This window comes from Littorina saxatilis, linkage group LG8 (genome assembly GCF_037325665.1).
Source record: "Littorina saxatilis isolate snail1 linkage group LG8, US_GU_Lsax_2.0, whole genome shotgun sequence".
Taxonomy (NCBI): domain Eukaryota; kingdom Metazoa; phylum Mollusca; class Gastropoda; order Littorinimorpha; family Littorinidae; genus Littorina; species Littorina saxatilis.
In genome coordinates this window covers 28,561,532-28,581,117 of record NC_090252.1, presented here as the reverse complement: position 1 = coordinate 28,581,117, position 19,586 = coordinate 28,561,532, and the positions used below count along the sequence as shown (strand labels likewise).

At 38.4% G+C, this 19,586-nt stretch overlaps 1 long non-coding RNA gene across 4 annotated transcripts in view; it reads left to right on the top strand.

The window, feature by feature from the left end:
* LOC138973218 (uncharacterized) overlaps nucleotides 1-12,150 on the top strand; it is a 75,014-nt gene extending 62,864 nt beyond the window's left edge. For 3 of the 4 annotated variants that reach the window (XR_011457925.1, XR_011457923.1, XR_011457922.1), the window contains 4 exons: nucleotides 2,367-2,468; nucleotides 2,668-2,746; nucleotides 5,514-5,647; nucleotides 7,763-12,150. This is a non-coding gene — a long non-coding RNA (uncharacterized lncRNA). The remainder of the gene's footprint in view (nucleotides 1-2,366; nucleotides 2,469-2,667; nucleotides 2,747-5,513; nucleotides 5,648-7,762) is intronic. The other variant, XR_011457924.1, reaches the window with a different exon arrangement.
* Nucleotides 12,151-19,586: the final 7,436 nt, after the last annotated feature.

Genomic DNA, 19,586 nt, shown 5'->3' with positions numbered 1-19,586 from the left:
AGGCACAAAACCAGATTGACAACACAATTGCCTTTTCACACATACCGTACACATGCAGAAGATAGATCCAATTCGTTTCGTGTCTTTTTCTGGTTTAATGCATTTAACAAAGTATCAACCAACATTTCTGAATCTTTCAATGAAAAAAATAAACTTGTTTTGAACCAAACAGCACAAACCAACGAAAGCTAAACACACAAACACACGCGCGCACTAACACAGATTGAATGCAAAGCGCGAACAAACACAGAGACTTTTTGTAGGTCAGGTCGTGGGAAAGTCCACCTGAAATGTTCCACAGGGGAACTGGTTGTCTTTGGATTGTTCTCTTTCTCATCATAAGCCGTGGAAAAACATGTCCCTGCCAGACTTGCTTGACATGACCTCATTTACATGATATACACACACGTGTGATTTGAACGATTATTATCTCACGGGTGTCTCTCTCACGTATGTAGGATAAAGTAAGTCATGTGACCTTGGCGTCCTTGACACCCCACACATTGCTTCGACTGTCTAGACCACTGTGGTCTAGACGACATTTTTGCAGCCTCAACACTGAACTGGTTTGTGAATCATGAAGTATGTAAAGTACCTCTCCTACATATTTATGACAAAGTTGATGTGGTAACTCGGTCACGGTCATAGAACTGATATTATACGTTATTTGCGTGTTTGACCAAAATATGACATTTTACACAGATCGAGACAGTCATTGTTCTCCGAGACCGCGCTAGCGGTCGAGGTGAACAATGACTGTTGAGATCTGTGTAAAATGTCATATTTTGGTCAAACACGCAAATAACATTTATGTATCGATCGAATTCCTTTCAGGTACTTATGACTTTGTTGTTGTTTTGACGATTGAACGAGCACACACACACATGCATGCAATCCACATATATGTATGCAATCAAACACATAACAGACCTGGTTACTGTACGAAATTTGCGTACAATCTTACGAAATTGAAGACCGCTGTACGATTATACGCCAGACATTAAAATCATACGCAAAAAAAAAAATTTTTTTTTTTAAATCAATCGCGATTATTCCTGTACATCACTGAAGGGGTTTTTGTGTGAAGATGGAACATGACTACCTTAATTATGGGGTTCTTCAAGAGTTAAAAATATAAGTCTGAAGAGGACTGTGTGAGCCTAGAAAGCAATGTGTAAAGAGGACTGTATGAGACCAGAAAATACTGACCAGTGCAGTGACAGAAATGAAGGGCTGACTCAATACTGCTGACAGCAGCTGATGCAAATTTTCCTCAGAGGTCAAAAATAAAAATTATATTTTTCTATCATTCGTTTTGTGTCACATTTTCAAATATCTAATAGTGTATGGGGTTTTTTTTCAACAAAAATGTTTTAATTTACTTTCAGCACAAATTCTTTCTTACATGTATTTACAGTCTTTAAATAATGGGGTTTGAGGGGGGAATAAAGCACAGTGTGTACCGCGAGAATGAATTGTACACCTTAAAATTCTGATTGTACACATTTTTAGCCTCATTTGTACACCAGGAAATTTTAGTGGTAATCAGGTCTGACATTAGCTTCATATTTGGGCGTTTCAGGTTGACCGAAACTTCAAATGAACTACAAAACACACGTCATGTACTCACTTTGTTGTTGTTTTGACATTGAACAGCACACACACATGCAATCAAACACATGACGTGTTTTTTTTTTTAGTTCCTTTGAAGTTTCGGTCAACCTGAAAAGCCAAATTATAAAGTTTTGTTGGCCTCTGACGTCACATGACTCAAAGAAGGGAAATCCAATCTCCAATCGATAGATTATTTTTTGTTTGGTTGGCCTTTGCAATTGCAGTTTGCGGTGAGTTTGACGCATTTTTGGCCTAGCCTGCAAACAAATTTTGAGTTTATACCAGATCTACATTTGTCACAGACTTTTCTTTTCAGCATTTCGCATATCTTACAAGAATTAAGATTTTTGTGTCCATTGTCGGGGTTTTTCCCAGCAGGCTAGCTAACCTTGGCGCAGTTACTGCATTCACATCTAAACTTTTTGCTTCGGCAGTGGGTCTGTAGTCATTTGTTTATATTGCCGATGTTACTACATTAACTTTGGTGTAGTTGTAAGTCACTGAAGTACACATGTCACATGTATCAATCATGTGTTTTTTGGTGCTTGTGGTTGAGAAGATTAAAAAAAAAGAGAATTAACAGTATGTTCTTTCTTCTGTTATTTGCACATGTCACCAGGATGATGAGGTTTTTTTTCAGGTCAGCCCAGTACAGTGCGCCATGTTCTATATATAGTTCTTCAGCCAATTGTGTCAGCACAGGGAATGTCATTGTTTTTCTGTGTATTCAATTGTGGTTTATTGTGTTGCAGATGTAGATGCAGCCAGTGTAGAGAAGGGTCGGGAAGAAGAAGCAGAAGACGAAGAAGAAGACGTGGCAGCCATACCTGTGGATATAAAACAGGGCGCAGCAGGTAATTTTCTTCTACTTTTACATCTTCTTTAATAGTGGGTATTTTTCCCGGCCATTTGCAACAATTCATATGTCAATGGTGATAGGTCGAAAAAAATGTTGGTGTACTTTGTTTCTTGTCCGCAGCAATGCAGCCAGTGTTTGCCAATGTAGTGCATGTCGTTATTGTGTGTATTACATTGTGGGTTGTCATGTTGCAGATGCAGCCTATAAAGGGGAAGACAAAGGCCAGGAAGAAGATTGCTGAGAAGTGGGACACCACGTGGTAGCAGTGTTGAGGTTTGTGAGCATATGTTTTTGGCTCACGTGAGTGTAGCCTATGCGATGCTAACTTTTGTCTGTCTGTGCGTGCGTGCCTATGTATGTATGTATGTATGTATGTCTGTGGTAGAAACTTTAACATTGTCGATTTCTTTCGTGAGCCTTGAAGGCTTCGCCTCTTGTTTTAAACTTATTTAGTAATAATATTTTATGTAATTTTAGTGTGAAATAAAAAATTTAGGTGTGTGTACAATGTAAATACATTTTATCCCCAAGTACGCTAGTACTATGGCTCAGCAGACTTTAATTGTATGTGTGTGTCTATCTGTCTCGACTTAACAGCTTATTGCTGGGAAACTACTGGGCGCAGTATTAAAACTTCATAATGTTACCTGGGACCTAAATGCAAAATAAACCACAAAAACAACTTGGCGGTGGGAGGAATTCTCGGAGCAACAGCCAGCCATTGACCTGATAAAACAGCAGAACGCGTCACACAGTGAAGAGAAATATTAACAGCTATTGTGTTTTCAGCGTAGCAATAGGGCCCGATATTTAGACGAGACAAGTATGATGCCGACGAGTCGAAGACGAGTCGCATTATACTTGATCGAGTCTAAATATCGGACCCTATTGCTACGATGAAAACACAATAGCGTTTATATAGCTATTCTGACATTAAATTCTGTGTTAAAATCATGTTTTTGTCAGCAACAAGGACCAGAATGGTCGATGTCATTGATTGCAGACGACGGTTCCCTTTCTGCATGAAGCCACGGAAATAACCGAACATTGAAAAACCCACGGACATGTATTACGGAGAAAACTCAAGATAACCGGATGCTTAGCATTACGTCAATATCTTAGGAATCATATGCCGTTATGACGTATCATGCTTGCCTACGTAGATTGTATGTTCGAAAGTCTGACTTCTGTTGGGAATTCGCGTGGTGAAGACTGCGGTAAATCTGTAGATGATAAGAGAACAAGGATTGTCTCAGAAGAAACGACGAAATGTTTCAGACCGGTAACTTCATTTCAACATTGCACTACACAATGGACGTTCTATGTGACAGGAGAGTTTGCTGATTTTGTGTTAAACATTGGTGATTGGAGAGATCGTCTGCAAAAATCAGAGATAGGTCGCTTCAGATTGCAGCTTCTGGAAATTTGCAAGGTTTGCTGCCAGTTAAAGAACTGGATTTTACACGTAATGTATGTCATGTACAGTAAGCAACAACAAAAACACACACAAAGCAAATTGCATCGTCTGTCGACTAGCCACAGACACAAGCCTGGCGAGGTATGCGTGTACTTTATACACGTGGAAGAAACCGGAACCATGCGTCTTTGTTATTGCCGATATCGTTTGGATATCGGCAAAAATGGCCAACTTTCGTAGCGTTATGCTTTGATGATCGGAAAAGGGATGTGTGAGACCATCCAATCACAGCCCCCGAATCCCCCCACGTGTCCATCAGAATAGCTATATAGTGTCATAAAAATATTACGTAATGCATCATGACGTCATGCCTTCCTGTTGTAGTCTTTTTCTCTCGCGCAGTGTGTGTGTTCATTTTGTGCACATGTGTTAGTGTTTGTGTGTGTGTGTGTGTGTGGGTGCGCGTGCATGAGTCTGTACTCGTGTGTGTGTGTAAGAGAGAGAGAGAGAGGGGAGTGAGGGAGAGTGTGTGTGTGTGAATGTGTGTGTGCATTTTCACTGTGATTAAATAAAATATAAAGGCCAGTCACCACGCACATCCTCGGCTTGCATGCAACGTATTTATATAGCAAAGGGAATGCCTGTAATTCACACAGAGCAATCACTTGGTCTTAAACGTGCACAAGACAAAAACTTTCATACTGGGGGAGCGAGCCAGTCTGAAGAGTACTTGGTTCCAGCGCGAGCGTTTTTTATTTGTGAATTAATATTAATTACACATTAACATGCTTCTATTTGAAACTTCGAGGTCTTCATCGGGGATTGACGCCCGACAAAAGCTAATTGAAGCCCGACGGAGCGAATTCAATTAGATTTTGGGAGGGCGTCAAATCCACGATGAAGACCTCGAAGTTTCAAATGGAAGCATGTTAATGTTATTGTAATTCAATCTGACGACGATCTGTTTCCTGCTTTCATGCGATGGTAAACAGACGGAATTGGTTCTGTTCTGTTCACACACTACTTTCAGTCCACCTACCTGCAAGGGTCAAGTCCCAAGAAATATATCTCTGTATTCCAACTTATCACTCTGCTCCTGTTTTGTTTTCTTTCACATACATTTTCCCTTCTTTTTTGACGGATTTCTGGACAGCAAACTCTAAAACAAAATCTTTTCATCACAATAGCTATCTTTGGAATTGACTGACGTAGTCCGGAAGAATTCATGCATCAACTTACGTCACGTATTCGACGTCATCACTTCGCATACCTTATGGTCTCGGTATTTCGTTGGCCTTCATATTTCCTACTTGTAAAATGACCCTCAAAGCTAACCGAGACTAGTTGAGGTATCAATGCGCATCGCCAGCAGGTGATTAATGGCTATTTTAGCGAGTGGTTATCGACAATTAATGACCAGTAATTTTTTTATGAGTTGCAGGCATTCTGACCAATCACAGGATCTGTTTCATTAAAACGCCAACTTGATTGAATTACAATAATCTTTACATGCTTCCATTTGAAACTTCAAGGTCTTCCTCAAAGTTTTAAATGGAAGCATGTTAATGTGTAAATAAACAACAATCATGCATTTAATGTTTTATTTTTGTGTGACATTTACAGGTACTGGTTATGGAGTGTGCAGACATGGTAATAATGATGGCAGAGCAGCAGAGACATTGACTGCTTTAACCAGCCCTGCCCAGAATGCATGGAATTTCAGGTGGATACTTTGTAGTAACAAAGTAAATAAAAAGGTATGGTACAGTTTTACCCTCTGAAAAATTCTAGTGGTTTCCACATCTGTTTACTAAACTGCTGCATGATTAATTTACATAAAGTGCACCTTATGCATGACAAGTGCACAAAGGAACAAGTTGGTTGGTGTAATTCGTACGAATTGTGTGTATTTTGTTTTAGTTTTTTTAGGAATAAAATTTATTTTTGAGGTTCAACTTTACATTATGAAATTGAGTGTTAGCCAAACCAACCCAGTTTCAGTGAGAATACTACATGGCTTGCTGTGTTGTACCAGATTTACACAAAATGTTTCTTTTTTTAATTGAACTGCGAGCGAAAGTGAGCTGTTAACTATTTGAAAAAGCAACGAGCGTAACACTGTAACCCTGGTATGACCCAGCAAGCCATGTAGAGTTCTGTTTTTATCCCACATACATGAGAGAGACACTCGTGAGATAATAATTGTTCAAATCACATGTGTGTACAACATGTAAAGGAGGTCATGTCAAGCAAGTCTGGTAGGGTTCAAATGCTAATGTCAAAGTCACTGAGACATACGTCATCATAGAAAACAAAAAATGCGCTCACTGATTACCCTGAAAGAATCTTTAGAACTAACACACTTTCAGAGTGACGTTTCTTTGCTTTGACGTAATAGATTGCACGAGGCTTTAAAAGAGATCGAGGTTCCAAAACAAGCGTCTTCAATTTAGCTGCCTCGACTGCAGGACATTTTCAGTAAAATACATGTCAGTACAGTATGTAGGATGAACAGAATACTACATGGCTTGCTGTTTCATACTGCGAGCGAAAGTGAGCTGTTCACTATTTGAAAAAAACAACTCGTGTAAATCTGGTACAACACAGCAAGCCATGTAGTATTCTCTATATCCTACATAATGTACGTGAGTTGTTCTCTCGAGCTGGGTATCAACCTGTGACATGGAAGTCAAAATATGAACTAACTTCAAATTCATCAACAATTCATCAGAAAAGTATTAATTTAAAGGCACAGTAAGCCTCCCATAAACCATCACAGATCTCTCAGGCTTTTCCACACAGTACAAACACCCTTCCATTTGAACGCTCACCGAACGGGAACATCCTTTGTACCCTACGTAAAGAGCGAGCAATTTTCAAAGAATTTATTTTTGCGTGGTTTATCTTACCCCTGAGCCATCGTGAACCCGTGTGATCCAGTTTCCCTTTTTCACAATGCAGTCGTCAGTTTGTAATTTGAATGCGGATCACTGTGAGATTATCTGCAATAGCACGTTATTATGTACCTCTGACTTTTCATGAAACAAACTAATGTGGTTCATAAGAACTCTAGCAATGACTTTTTAATGCCTATAAACCGCTGTCTGCTACGAAAATCACGACCTTACATGATCCTGCTTCCGGGCTTTTCTTTTTTCAAACTTTAAAAACTTCGAATTGTACTGATGTTGTTTTCATAGAAAAATAATTCTTTTATTATTTAAGAATGTTTGTGTAATAAGCTGTCAATTTATTATTTAGATTTTAAAAGTGAGGTCCAGCGCCAAAACGCAATCATCGCTCCACGGCTATCGCCAGTTGAAGGGAATAACTCATTTTTGACCTGAGTTCAGGATGGGTCCGATTGAGATGGTCTCGATCCGAAACATTAATTCTTTGAAAATTGCTCGCTCTTTACGTAGGGCGCGTAGGATGTTCCCATTTGGTGAGTGTTCAAATGGAAGGGTGTTTGTACTGTGTGTAAAAGCCTGACAGTATCTGTGATGGTTTACGGGAGGCGCACTGTGCCTTTAAAACAAACAGGTTAAGTTGTTGTATTTTATATAATTTGTGCTACAGGCATGGTTGGCCTGGTGATAAGGCGTCCACCCCGTGATCGGGAAGTCGTGGGTTCGAACCCCAGCCGAGTCATCTAGTGGCTGCTCCACCTGGCGTCAGGCATTATGGGGTTAGACTGGTTGGTCCGGTGTCAGAATAATGTGACTGGGTGAGACATGAAGCCTGTGCTGCGACTTCTGTCTTGTGTGTGGCGCACATTATATGTGATAAGCAGCAGCGCCCTGATATGGCCCTTCATGGTCGGCTGGGCATGAAGCAAAACAAACATATAATTTGTGCTTGTTTATTTTCAGTTTACTGGTAATGCCAATGCTGATCTATGGCCTGGCGGTACTATCATAAAGGCGTAGGATGAATCAGATGGGAAACAACATTGACTGCAGAAGGATGAAGCATAGCTGCCAACCTTACCGGATTATCCAGGAATCTCCTGAATTTTGAAACTTCTCCCTGCTCAGATAGCGGTCACCCTGGACCCCCTGGCTCCTTGATTTTGACTTCAGAAGGTTGGCACCTATGAGGAACCAACACATACATCGCTGGATCTCGTGGTTCATCAACCTGATCATACTGTACAAATAAAAAAATATTCTGGTTCCATTTTCAGTATGAGCAGTTGTGACAGATGGCTTACAGTGTCATAACAAATTTACAACAAACAAAAATTTGTTCTTCAAATTATTTAACTGCGATTGAAAGCAAGATGTTCACTATTTAAACAAAACGACTGTAAATCTTGTATGAAACGGCTAACCATGACCATGTATTATTGTGTTTATCCTAAAAAATTTAATTACATGTATTTTACTCCAAATTTTCGGCAGTTGATGCGGTCGAATTGAAGACATTTCTTTTGTAACCTCTATCTCTTCCAAAGCCTCTTGTAATCTCTTGCGTCAAAGCAAAAAAACACTGATCTGGAAAGAGTAGTGTCACGTGTTAGTTTTACAAATTTATCGTTAGGAAATTAACGATTGCAATTTTCGTTTTGTCCATAATGATGACTGTCTTGGTGACTTTGGCATCATAGGCAGTAGAAAAAACATGTCAATGACATATTTGCTTGAAATGACCTCATATTCCCACATGTGGTTTGAACATTATTGTTATTTAATGAGAGGTCTTCCTGAAACTTGGCACACACGTAATGGCACCATTCTTTGAAAAGTTTACAAAGTTGCGTGTGTCATTTTTTGTTTGTTTTGACGTTACGGACATTTAATATTTTTTTAACCGTTTCAACGTTTCTCTAATTACTGGAACATCTACCGTTGAGGGTCTTTGTCGTCATTCTGTGAAATTTGGACAGGCTACTATTTGTAGATTTAGATTTATTGAATATCAACTGCGGCTACCCAGCAACAACAAAATGCATTGTTGGCTGTTTTCCAGGATTGTGGTCGTCCCCTTTTACACGCTGGATCAGCCTGACTACGTTGTGGATTTGAACAAAATGTTCATGAACTGTTAGAAAAGACACCAAATGAACTTATATTATAAACTGCTAAGGACAGACCAACTTGTACATGTGCAAGACATTATACATTATGACCAAAATATGAAATTTTACACAGACCGAGACAGTCTGTGTTCCTCCGATACCGCGCTAGCCATAATAATACTGCCATCTTCTTCTTGTCATTCGCCAATGCTAAACTTTTAGTCCAGCTCTGGTGATGAAGCTGGTGGTCTTTTGAAAACAGACCTGTTTACCCTCCCGGATTGTCCGGAATTATTACGGATTTGGGGTATAAATTCCGGCATTACGGAATACTACCAAAAATTTCGGAAATTCCGGTCGAGAGAACCTTTTTCGTGCGTGAAAATTCGAAGTCGAAATTGTGGTAGTCACCAGGACTGTGATTTCAAGGCTGACCGAAACAGCCTTTTCTGCGCATGTGCACAGCAAGGTATTTGTCAGATTCCGCGGATTTGACATCGACATTGGTCCGAATGGTCCGAAGGGTAATATAGGGCCGATCTCTGTGGGGACGAAATGCCAACCAAAAAAGCAAAAGTTGTACAGACATATCGGCAAAACTATTAAGTCAAGTGGCGGTGTCTGGTGAAGTTTAAGAAGAGCGAACCACATTCATTTTGGTGATCAACTTGAGATCAGTGCAACAACAAAGCTAGTCGTTACGAGTCACGTCGCGGCACGTGTCCCGAGGTTAGACGCAGCATTAGTTTGAACAAAATGCAGTACACAAATGAACATGAAAACAAACAAAAACACGAAATTATGTTTGGCAAAACATGAGCCTGCTTCGCATCGAGTTTATTTGACCTAGGTCCTTCCACAGAATCTCTCCGACCTGCGAACCGATCTCTCACTACGGTCAGTCGCGCCGGAGACATATAATTATGCAGGTCTATGGTCGCGCTCATCAGTTTCTTGGCTGTTGCCGAAATTCAAGTCTTTCTGAGACTAAAACTGATCTCCATTAATATTTCTCCAATATAGCAAAGATCACAGTTCTTTGAATCGAAAAACGTACAACATAATGTTCAAATGAAATAAACGAATCGGTCCTCTAAATTTAAAGGTAGCTTCTGGAGAGAGTTATCATGACTGGTTTTAAAGCAGGATGTCTGATGTGACAGAATGTAAGGTGGTTTTGTTCACATGCATCTTCAAGTGACTGTAAATAGTCCAAGGGCGGAGGGGTGGGGGTGGGGGGATGTTACAGGGGTTCCGGACCCCCCCCCCCCCCTTGCTGTCAAAAAAGCAAAAAAAACAAAACAAAAATTCAGTCTGTGGGAAAAAAAAAACTAAAGACATTTTCTGTCTGTGAAATTGTTGTTGTTGTCTGGAGCAGATATCAATGAAGATAAATTGCCATTATTTAATACTAACTTTAAAAGAAATAATGAGTGGCTGTTGACACCAATTTATCATGTTTAAAATGAAGGATAAGCTACAAATTGTTAATAAAATAGCTAAAATTCTTCAGCCAGACCCCCCCAACCCCTGGACCCAGGTTGTACCCCCCCCCCCTCTAGCTCTCTTGCCCCGCCCGGCCCCTGAATACTATACTGTGTTGTTGTTTTTTAGATAAAGTAATATCAGGTGTCGTGTGTTTGTGTGTGTGTGTCATCGAGCTTCTGTGTGTGTAGTACAATACTGTTAAACATGGTTAACAATTTTGTACTTGTTTTGCATGGTAGCGCGCGAATAAACGTGTCGTTTAATCGTTTTCAAGCTGGTTTATGGTTGATAAAAAAGATTACTCAAAGATGCCTCAAATTACGGAAAAGTACCAGCTGCATTCCTAATTTTCATTTGGGGGGGTAAACAGGTCTGTGAAAAGCCTCAACAGGTCCATTCAGCTTTTATAATACTGCCATTATTTTCAGTGTCTTCACATGGGGGAAGGGAGGCAACTTGTCCATGAAAATGTTTTTTTCAAATAATTGCAAACTTTAATGTTATTTGAAGTTGCGAACTTTAATGTTATTTGAAGTTTTTGTGGAATTTAATTTCATTACTGCTTGTGTAACATAATGTCAATGTTGTTTCTGCTTTAACTTGGTCAATATTAAACTAACAAATGGAATACATCTGGTACAACACAGCAAGCCATATAGTTTTCTTTATCATACGTTAAGTGTATATATATTTTTTTATCATTTAACCCTTAGGCTTGTTGTCGTGTCGCACTACTTTACGTATACTGTCACCTGGTTGTCACGACATATGCCCCACTGGCTTAGTCTGTTTGGTCGGTTCAGATTACCTCCCATGGATGCGAAAACCTATATGACCGTTTTTTCATTATTTTTCTCTCTTAATTTACCAGTGGCTATGTAACATGTGTTACAGAATTGATTGCACCAGTGTAAGAGTTAAAAAATATGCACAGCAGATCCCGCAGTGGGGCACTGCGGTTATGAAATTAAAGGCCCCTCCTGTTTTTGGAACCGCAGGAGCTTTCTAGTTTGCTGTTAGGTAGATTTTTGGTTCCTCTTTCCTGTCATGCTCTCTTTTTCTTCATGAATTCTTTTCTTTTTTCTGCCTTCTTGCTCATTCACCTGTATTTTTTCCAAAAATCTCTTCTCTTGCCGCTTGTCTCGCGATTCATGTATAGTTTAATCTGTTAGTGTTCTGATGTAAGTCCAGCAGTAGATAGGTTAAGCCTATTTTAACATACTGGAAACTGGTAATCTTCCAGTAGGTATTAATTTAGTTTTACTAAAGCCTGCTGGGACACAAGTAATGGGTTAGTGCATTTGTAAACAGGAATCGCTTGACAAGTGGCCCCCTTCATCCCCCCCTTCCTCGTCCTGATATGGCTCTACGTAGTCGGCTGGACGTTAAGCAACAAATAAACAAACAAACAAACAAAATGCACATCAGAGCAATCTATAAGCAAGCAACCCAGCATTGCCGCACAAATAATCTTTCGCTTGGATGGTGTATATATTTTTTTTATGCAGATACATTGTCATTTATTCACTGCAATATCTCTTTTAGATTGTCAAACATGCGTTTCCTGTCCTGTTTGTCACAGGATTATTTAGTGTGGCGCAAGTCTTGCGCTTTCAATTTCTGAATGAGTTCTTTCAAGAAAACGTCTTGATTTTTGTTCACTTAATAAAAATTCATGACAACATATTTACATGCTGTTTAAAAAAAATCTTGATGACAATAAGGATGAAAGTAAACAATGGAGAATACTTATTTGTTGTTACTGATCATGTCTTTGGATTTGTATCTGTGTATGCGTTGTAGTTACTCGGTGTTTGTGCGTTGAACATTTTGTTAGGTTATACATACATGATAATCCAGCCCTACCATTGTCATTGAAAATTAAGTAGAGTACATTACAATGCCAAAGCACTGCATACCCACAGTGAAAAATCGCATCTGTCTCTCTCTCTGCGTCTGTAACACACACACACCCTTGCACATAAACATCAATCAATAGGAAGCTTATAATAGCAAAACTCGCACACACACACACACACACATTTAAATTTTCCTTATGAAACGTGCAAACGCACGGAAAATGAATATTAAAATAACAAAAATTAATCAAAAAACAAAATTTATAATTAATCCAACTCTTTATTAATCATTTTTATCATTTCTGACATGAAATGTGAGTTATGTTAAATAAATGTTGCACAAATGTATGTATGTATGTACATATTTTTCAATTCTATGCTCATTAAAATAGTTGGCACTGCAACATAACAAAGTTGTAGGTGGAAGGTTAATATGCAATTGGATTGAGCAGCACCTTTGCTGCTGATAATTGTCATAAGAAGTTATGGTTAAAGCCATTACATATTAAAGAGTCAATTATAAATATTCAGGTTTCTTAAAAAATTTTTGTTCTAAAATTCAAGGACTTTTCAAGACATGATGAAAAAATCAAGCACCCTCTTACCTTCAAAGCTCGCAATGAAACACTCGCTGGTTATTAAAATCCTCTTTCCACACGCCGATTTAAATCATTTTATGTACAAAAACTAATGATATGACTTTTGTCAATGACGACAAATTAGTAGCAGACGATGGTTTTGAAGCAGACTCAAAAGGAACTGTAGGTTACTGTTAAACTTTTTCATTGAGGTTATCAAATAATTAATCATTGCAATAGTTTATTGTGGGTGGTTGTTGTGTTATCAGTTTGCAGCATCGAGAGTTTTCAAGGACTTTCAAGGATCTTGCCCATTTTTTAAGAACTTTCAAGGCCTTGAGACTGGCCCCTCCAAATTCAAGCACTTTCAAGGATTTCAAGCACAGTTTGCAGCATCAGAGTTTTCAAGGATCTTGCCCATTTTTTAAGCACTTTCAAGGCCCTTGAAACTGGCCCCTCCAAATTCAAGGATTTCAAGCACCTGAACCCTGAATATTGTATTCTATAGACCTTATCCTTATACAACCAGTACGACTATTATATCCAATAATATCATTAAAAACTAAACAAAATAATTGCATTTAAAATATAATATAACTTGTTACCTGTTAAAGAATTTCACTTTTTATGCACAATGCAGTACAGCACATTTATCAAGATAACAATCTTAAACTTTATAAATCTGACAACTATTATCTTTAGTTAAAAAGTATCGCAACAACACAAACTGTTTCTTATCATACCTAAAGTGTTAAATAAATACCCCCCGCGGGTTAGGAGGAGTCCCATATTGGTTGGGACAAGAAATAATGTACCCGATGCTACCCAGCATGTCCTAAGAGGCGACTAACGGTTCTGTTTAACTCCCTTTACCCTTGTTAAATGTTTCTTGTATAGAATATAGTCAATGTTTGTAAAGATTTTAGTCAAGCAGTATGTAAGAAATGTTAAATCCTTTCTACTGGAAACTTGTATTCTCCCAGTAAGGTCATTATATTGTACTACGTTGCAAGCTCCTGGAGCAATTTTTTGATTAGTGCCTTTGGGAACAAGAAACAAGTGGCTCTATCCCATCTCCCCCCTATCCCATCTCCCCCCTTTCCCCGTCGCGATATAACCTTGAACCCCCCGCGGGTTAGGGGGAGTCCCATATTTGTTGGGACGAGAAAGAATTTACCCGATGCTTATCAGCATGTCGTAAAAGACGACTAACGGATTCTGTTTCTTCTTTTACCCTTGTTAAGTGTTTCTTGTATAAAATATAGTCAATGTTTGTAAAGATTTTAGTCGAGCAGTATGTAAGAAATGTTAAGTCCTTTGTACTGGAAACTTGCATTCTCCCAGTAAGGTAATAGATTGTACTATGTTGCAAGCCTCTGGAGCAATTTTTTGATTAGTGCTTTTGTGAACAAGAAACAATTAACAAGTGGCTCTATCCCATCTCCCCCTTTTCCCCGTCGCGATATAACCTTGAAGAAGAAAGAAGAAATATAACCTTGAATGGTTGAAAACGACGTTAAACACCAAATAAAGTAAAGATGTTAAATACATCATAGTTTTGGTAGTATTTCATATTTCAGCAAAAAATATATTGATCACATCTCATTTTATGACAAACACAATGCAGATTCTGGATCTAAATGACATTCTATTTCACATAAAATCAACTACTAAATTGCAAACCATTACATCTAACATCAGTCATAGTGACAAACAATCCACAACATAACACGATTAATGAGGTAAGGTGCAGTGATGATTTTACGATTCAAAAACGGGATTGTGCAAATATACTAACACAATACATGGACAAACACCGACATTGCTTCTCACGAATGACCAAATAAAACATGACAATAACTCTTTGTGACCGCCACAAAGAAAACACACAGTTAAAGAAAGTACAAAAAATATAGATCTACTATGATCTGGAAAGATCAGTCGTCGATGCTAAACAAAACGATTTGGAGACCTGAGCTTAACTAAAAATCGGGTCGAAAGTACGTAGATCTACTGACATGAAAAGTTCTTGTAGCCGCATGCAGAAAAATTGGTCAGTCGAGCAATCTGACATTCGTGCCAATCCACATCTGTCAAATTTCATTAGAGTCAGTTGAGATCATCCCTGACTACGCTGTCGGCAAACGAGTTAAAAGAAGCTGACGAGGGACACATTACAAAGTGGAACTAACCTTACCCGTGCGATGTGTGGCTGACATTTTGTTTCCACGATGAAAACTACAGATACGCTTAGGAAAAATACTCATTTATTGAGAATGGATGGGGCAAGGCTTTAACAGTTGGCAGTTGCACTTGCAGTGATTAGAAACGAAAACTTAAACATACACTTCTCCCCTTGATCGTACGAACACCCACCCCCCCCATATTTTTTCTGATTATAGTTTTCAATTTACCAGTTCCTTTTGGAGTTCAAGGTTGGATACTGAGCCAATCGCTTGTCTTGTTACGTTCTCAGTTGATCAGATCGATTGGCATAGCAACCAGTATCGAGATGCGCAGTAGCGATACTCTTGAAATTCGAGTCCGACCAATGAAATTACAGAGTATCGATACTCAAAGTCTCGATACTGGTAGTATCGAGGCAATGAAATGAACGAGTCTCGATACTCGGAGTATCGAGACTTTGAGTATCGAGACTTTGAGTATCGAGACTCAGTCTCGATACCGTGGGCCTTTTGGCGCACCAGGGTGCTGTTCACACTCGAGATCAGAATTTAACCAATCGTTTTGTAGACACTCGATACTGAACTAGGGCGGCATGGCAACCATACTCGATACCACGGATTGGTTCATTTCCATACTCGATACTCGCAGTATCGAGGGAAGACCAATGAAATGAACGAGTCTCGATACTCGGAGTATCGAGACTTTAAGTCTCGATACTCCCAGTATCGAGACTATGTCTCGATACTGTGGGCCTTTTGGCGTTCCATACATCCCGGCACAGGTCAGTGGCACCCCTCCACCACCGTGTGCCAGCAGCAGCAAAGAAACCACCCCATGCCAAGATGAAAAGAGTGATGATGATGCCCCAATGCCTGAGGAATGCCTTGGAAAATACGTCTGCATTAATTATAATGGCAGACCCTACCCAGGATTTGTGGAAGATATCAATCAAAGCCAAGTTCTTGTGGACTGCATGCGTAATGTTGGGAAAGACCTCAACTGCTTTTTCAGGCCAAAACGTTTCAAAGATCTGAACTGGTATAAGTGTGATGACATTCTTGCAGTAATCCCGGAGCCACACTTAAAACCTGGCACAAAAAATCATTTTGTAATAAATGGGGACGCATGGAATGTCATTCAAGAAAAAATAAATGGTTGAATTGTTTTAGATGCCGTTGACATGACCAAAGTCATAATGATGCTGAAAATAGGAAAGGCAACTTTACGTTTGAGTATTCAGTAACTTTGCTACTTGTTAGAAGACAAAACTTCAAATAATGTGTTATTTGCAGATGTAAACAGTTTCAAAGCGTTTGTTGAATTAACCATTTTTTTGCTACTTCAGAAAAAAGGCACTATTCGAGAACAAGAAGGACAGTTATGGCTATGCTGTAGTATTTTTTTTCTCAATTTTCAGTCATCAAGTTTTTCAAAGACAGTGGTGAATTTGTTCATATTCCAGTCAGGCTTTCCAAAGACAGAAGTGAATGACTTTATGTTCTTATCACATTTTTCACAGTGGTGAATCATTTTATGTTCCAAACGAAAAGACAGTCGTGAATCCTTTTATGTTCCAATCCAGATTTTACAAAGACAGTGGTGATGTTCCAAGTGAAAAGACAGTGGTGAATCATATTTTTCAATAAAGGTTTTACAAAGACAGTGGCAATGAAGATGTTCAAAGACAGTGATGACTCATTTTCTGTTCCAATGAAGGTTTCTAAATAGAGTGGTGAATTATTTTATGTTCTAAGTGAAAAGACACTTGATTTAATGTTAAAATGTTTTTTTTTACAACTGACTCAGTTAATTAAATACGCTAGACAAAATGGGCCAAAGAAAGAGCCTATACTTTTTTGTTCTGTTTCCCCATTATCCTGCCACAGCCTTCCCCTCCCCTCCCTGCCACCACCATTCTCCTCAACTCCAATTTGGTTAAATAAAATCTTGTCGATTGAGCGTTAACTGTTGACTTGTATGTTTATCTTCACGTGGAAGAAATTATGCATAATATATGGTATGCTATTGGTTCTGTTTCACACAAGCACAACAATATAAAAAAAATCGTTTTACATACCAGGCCAATTATCGAAAACATTTTACTGATATATAAAATTCATTTCCATAACAAAAATAACCCTTTGTTTTCTAGTAACACAATGTCTTTTACTAGAAAATGTCTGTGCTGTTACCAGATGTCCATGCAGTTACCTATGATTGAAGAAAATGCAATTTAAAAAACAATCTGTTAAGTCAAGACCACAAAACAATATACAGTGCTTTGAAAACAGCAACAAATATAGTTAAGACATATAAAATGATAGTTTTAAACGTATGTCTGTGTTTTTTGCTCGAATGGGGTTGATGCGAAAACAAAGGGTCCGTGCAGTTACCGAATGTCCCTGTTGTTACCAAGCATAAAAGTAAAGTTATATTTAAAATAATTTATCAAATTCAGTCAATTGTGGTATAAGTTGAAAGGTTTCAACAACTTTCAAATGATCATATGTATATTTTGGCAGCAAACAGATCAGTTTGGACATTACTTCATTTACATGCATTTGATAATGACAATTTTGCACTATTACAATTTTGTTTTAATTTGGATTAAATAATTGCATTAATAATCATACATTTTGGTATCCATTCTTTAGCACTGGGTTTGCATAGCATTTGCTATATGAAAACTTGCCTTTTGGAAAACAATTATGTAGGAAAAATAAAACTTGTTCATGGTAACTGCACAGACATTTTTATAAATGTAGTGGATATTTTTTTATTTTTAGATACATTTGCAGTTGTTATTAAGCTCGGAAATTTTGGCACAAGATAGACGAAAGGATGTTTAATAACTTTGCCTGATAAAATCTTGAAATTTTTGATGTTGGATATTTCCGTTTTGTCCGTCTGAAATCTATGAAGCTGTATCACCATGAAACTTCAGGTGATTTTTGTTGAAGATAAAAACTTAAGTGTCATCCCTTTCAGTTGTCCTTCAAAGGTCAAGGTTGCATAGAAAATAGGTCAGTTTTATGGTCTGTTGCTGCTGTTGACAGTGCCCGTTTGTCATTCTGTTTTGTTTGACCTTGACGTCAGCCTTCAAGGTCAAGGTAATTTGTAGGTCAGGGTCACAGCCAAAAGTGGAAGCAAATGAGTCATCAGGGCTTTGACCTTCGAGTTACTTAAATATGTGTATGTTTTTGAGTGCAAAAGATTGATAAGTTTTTGAAGCAGTTTGGATGTTCTATTAATTCACAAGTGATGAGGAATGTAAAAAAATAAAGAGCTTTGTACAGTGTGTACAAGTTTTCGAAGCAGGTCAGATGTTTTCATAACTCACATATGTTGAGATATCATTGGTTAGCGAAATAGCTGCCCAAGCCTTTTTCTGTCTTACAATAAAACGTTTCTGTCTATAAAAATACCCCTGTGGGTTAGGGGGAAGAATTTACCCGATGCTCCCCAGCATGTCGTAAAAGGCGACTGACGGATTCTGTTTCTCCTTTTACCCTTTCTTGTATAGAATATAGTCAATTTTTGTAAAGATTTTAGTCAAGCAGTATGTAAGAAATGTTAAGTCCTTTGTACTGGGAAATTGCATTCTCCCATTAAGGTAATATATTGTTCTACGTTGCAAGCCCCTGGAGCAAATTTTTGATTAGTGCTTTTGTGAACAAGAAACAATTGACAAGTGGCTCTATCCCCTCTCCCCCCTTTCCCCGTCGCGATATAACCTTCGTGGTTGAAAACGACGTTAAACACCAAATAAAGAAAGATGTCTATAAAAATGATACATTGGGAAAATACTAATCTAAGGTGTACTACACAAACTCACAATTTTTCATTTTACTCCACAACACTGGACTTTAGAGATCCTTTCTAAACGGTATGTATTTACATTGGCAGTCTTCAGACCTGGTTACTGTACGAAATTTGCGTACAATCTTACGAAATTGAAGACCGCTGTACGATTATACGCCAGACATTAACCTTTTAACTACCAAGTTTATTGTTGTGTAGACTCCCTCAGCTCCCAAGTTATTTTGAGCAGAGACGGTCAAAAACGGGTATGCGTGTTTAAATTATTATTACTCAGTTTCTCTTTGTCAGATTGATAAAAAAAATTGGTATGTTATTGGATAGGGATCAAACTTCAAAGAGTATGTGTTCTTCTTCTTGGTGGTATGTATGTCGCAGTGTTATCATGATTTATCTACCTGTTGACCTGTCAATAAAGTTGAAAAATTACGCTTACTTGTTGCTCCGGTATATCATCCGTTTCGCTGTCACTTGTTGATATTCATTGAACGATCAAAGTAGGTCAGATCAGCAGTGTTCACAGAAATGCTGATGTCGAAGCCAGAATCTTCTAATTGATGTCTATTTTCGTGGAGATAATCCAGCATAGTCATGAAATCAGGATCACTGTCATGTCGGCACCAAGCGCCCAACAAATTTGGTGAAAAAAGATCGATTGTAACTCTCACAGAGATCGAAAGCACATGGGGAAAAAACAAGGCGGAAGTGAGACAATCCCACAATGCATTTGCAACCGTCTTATTAC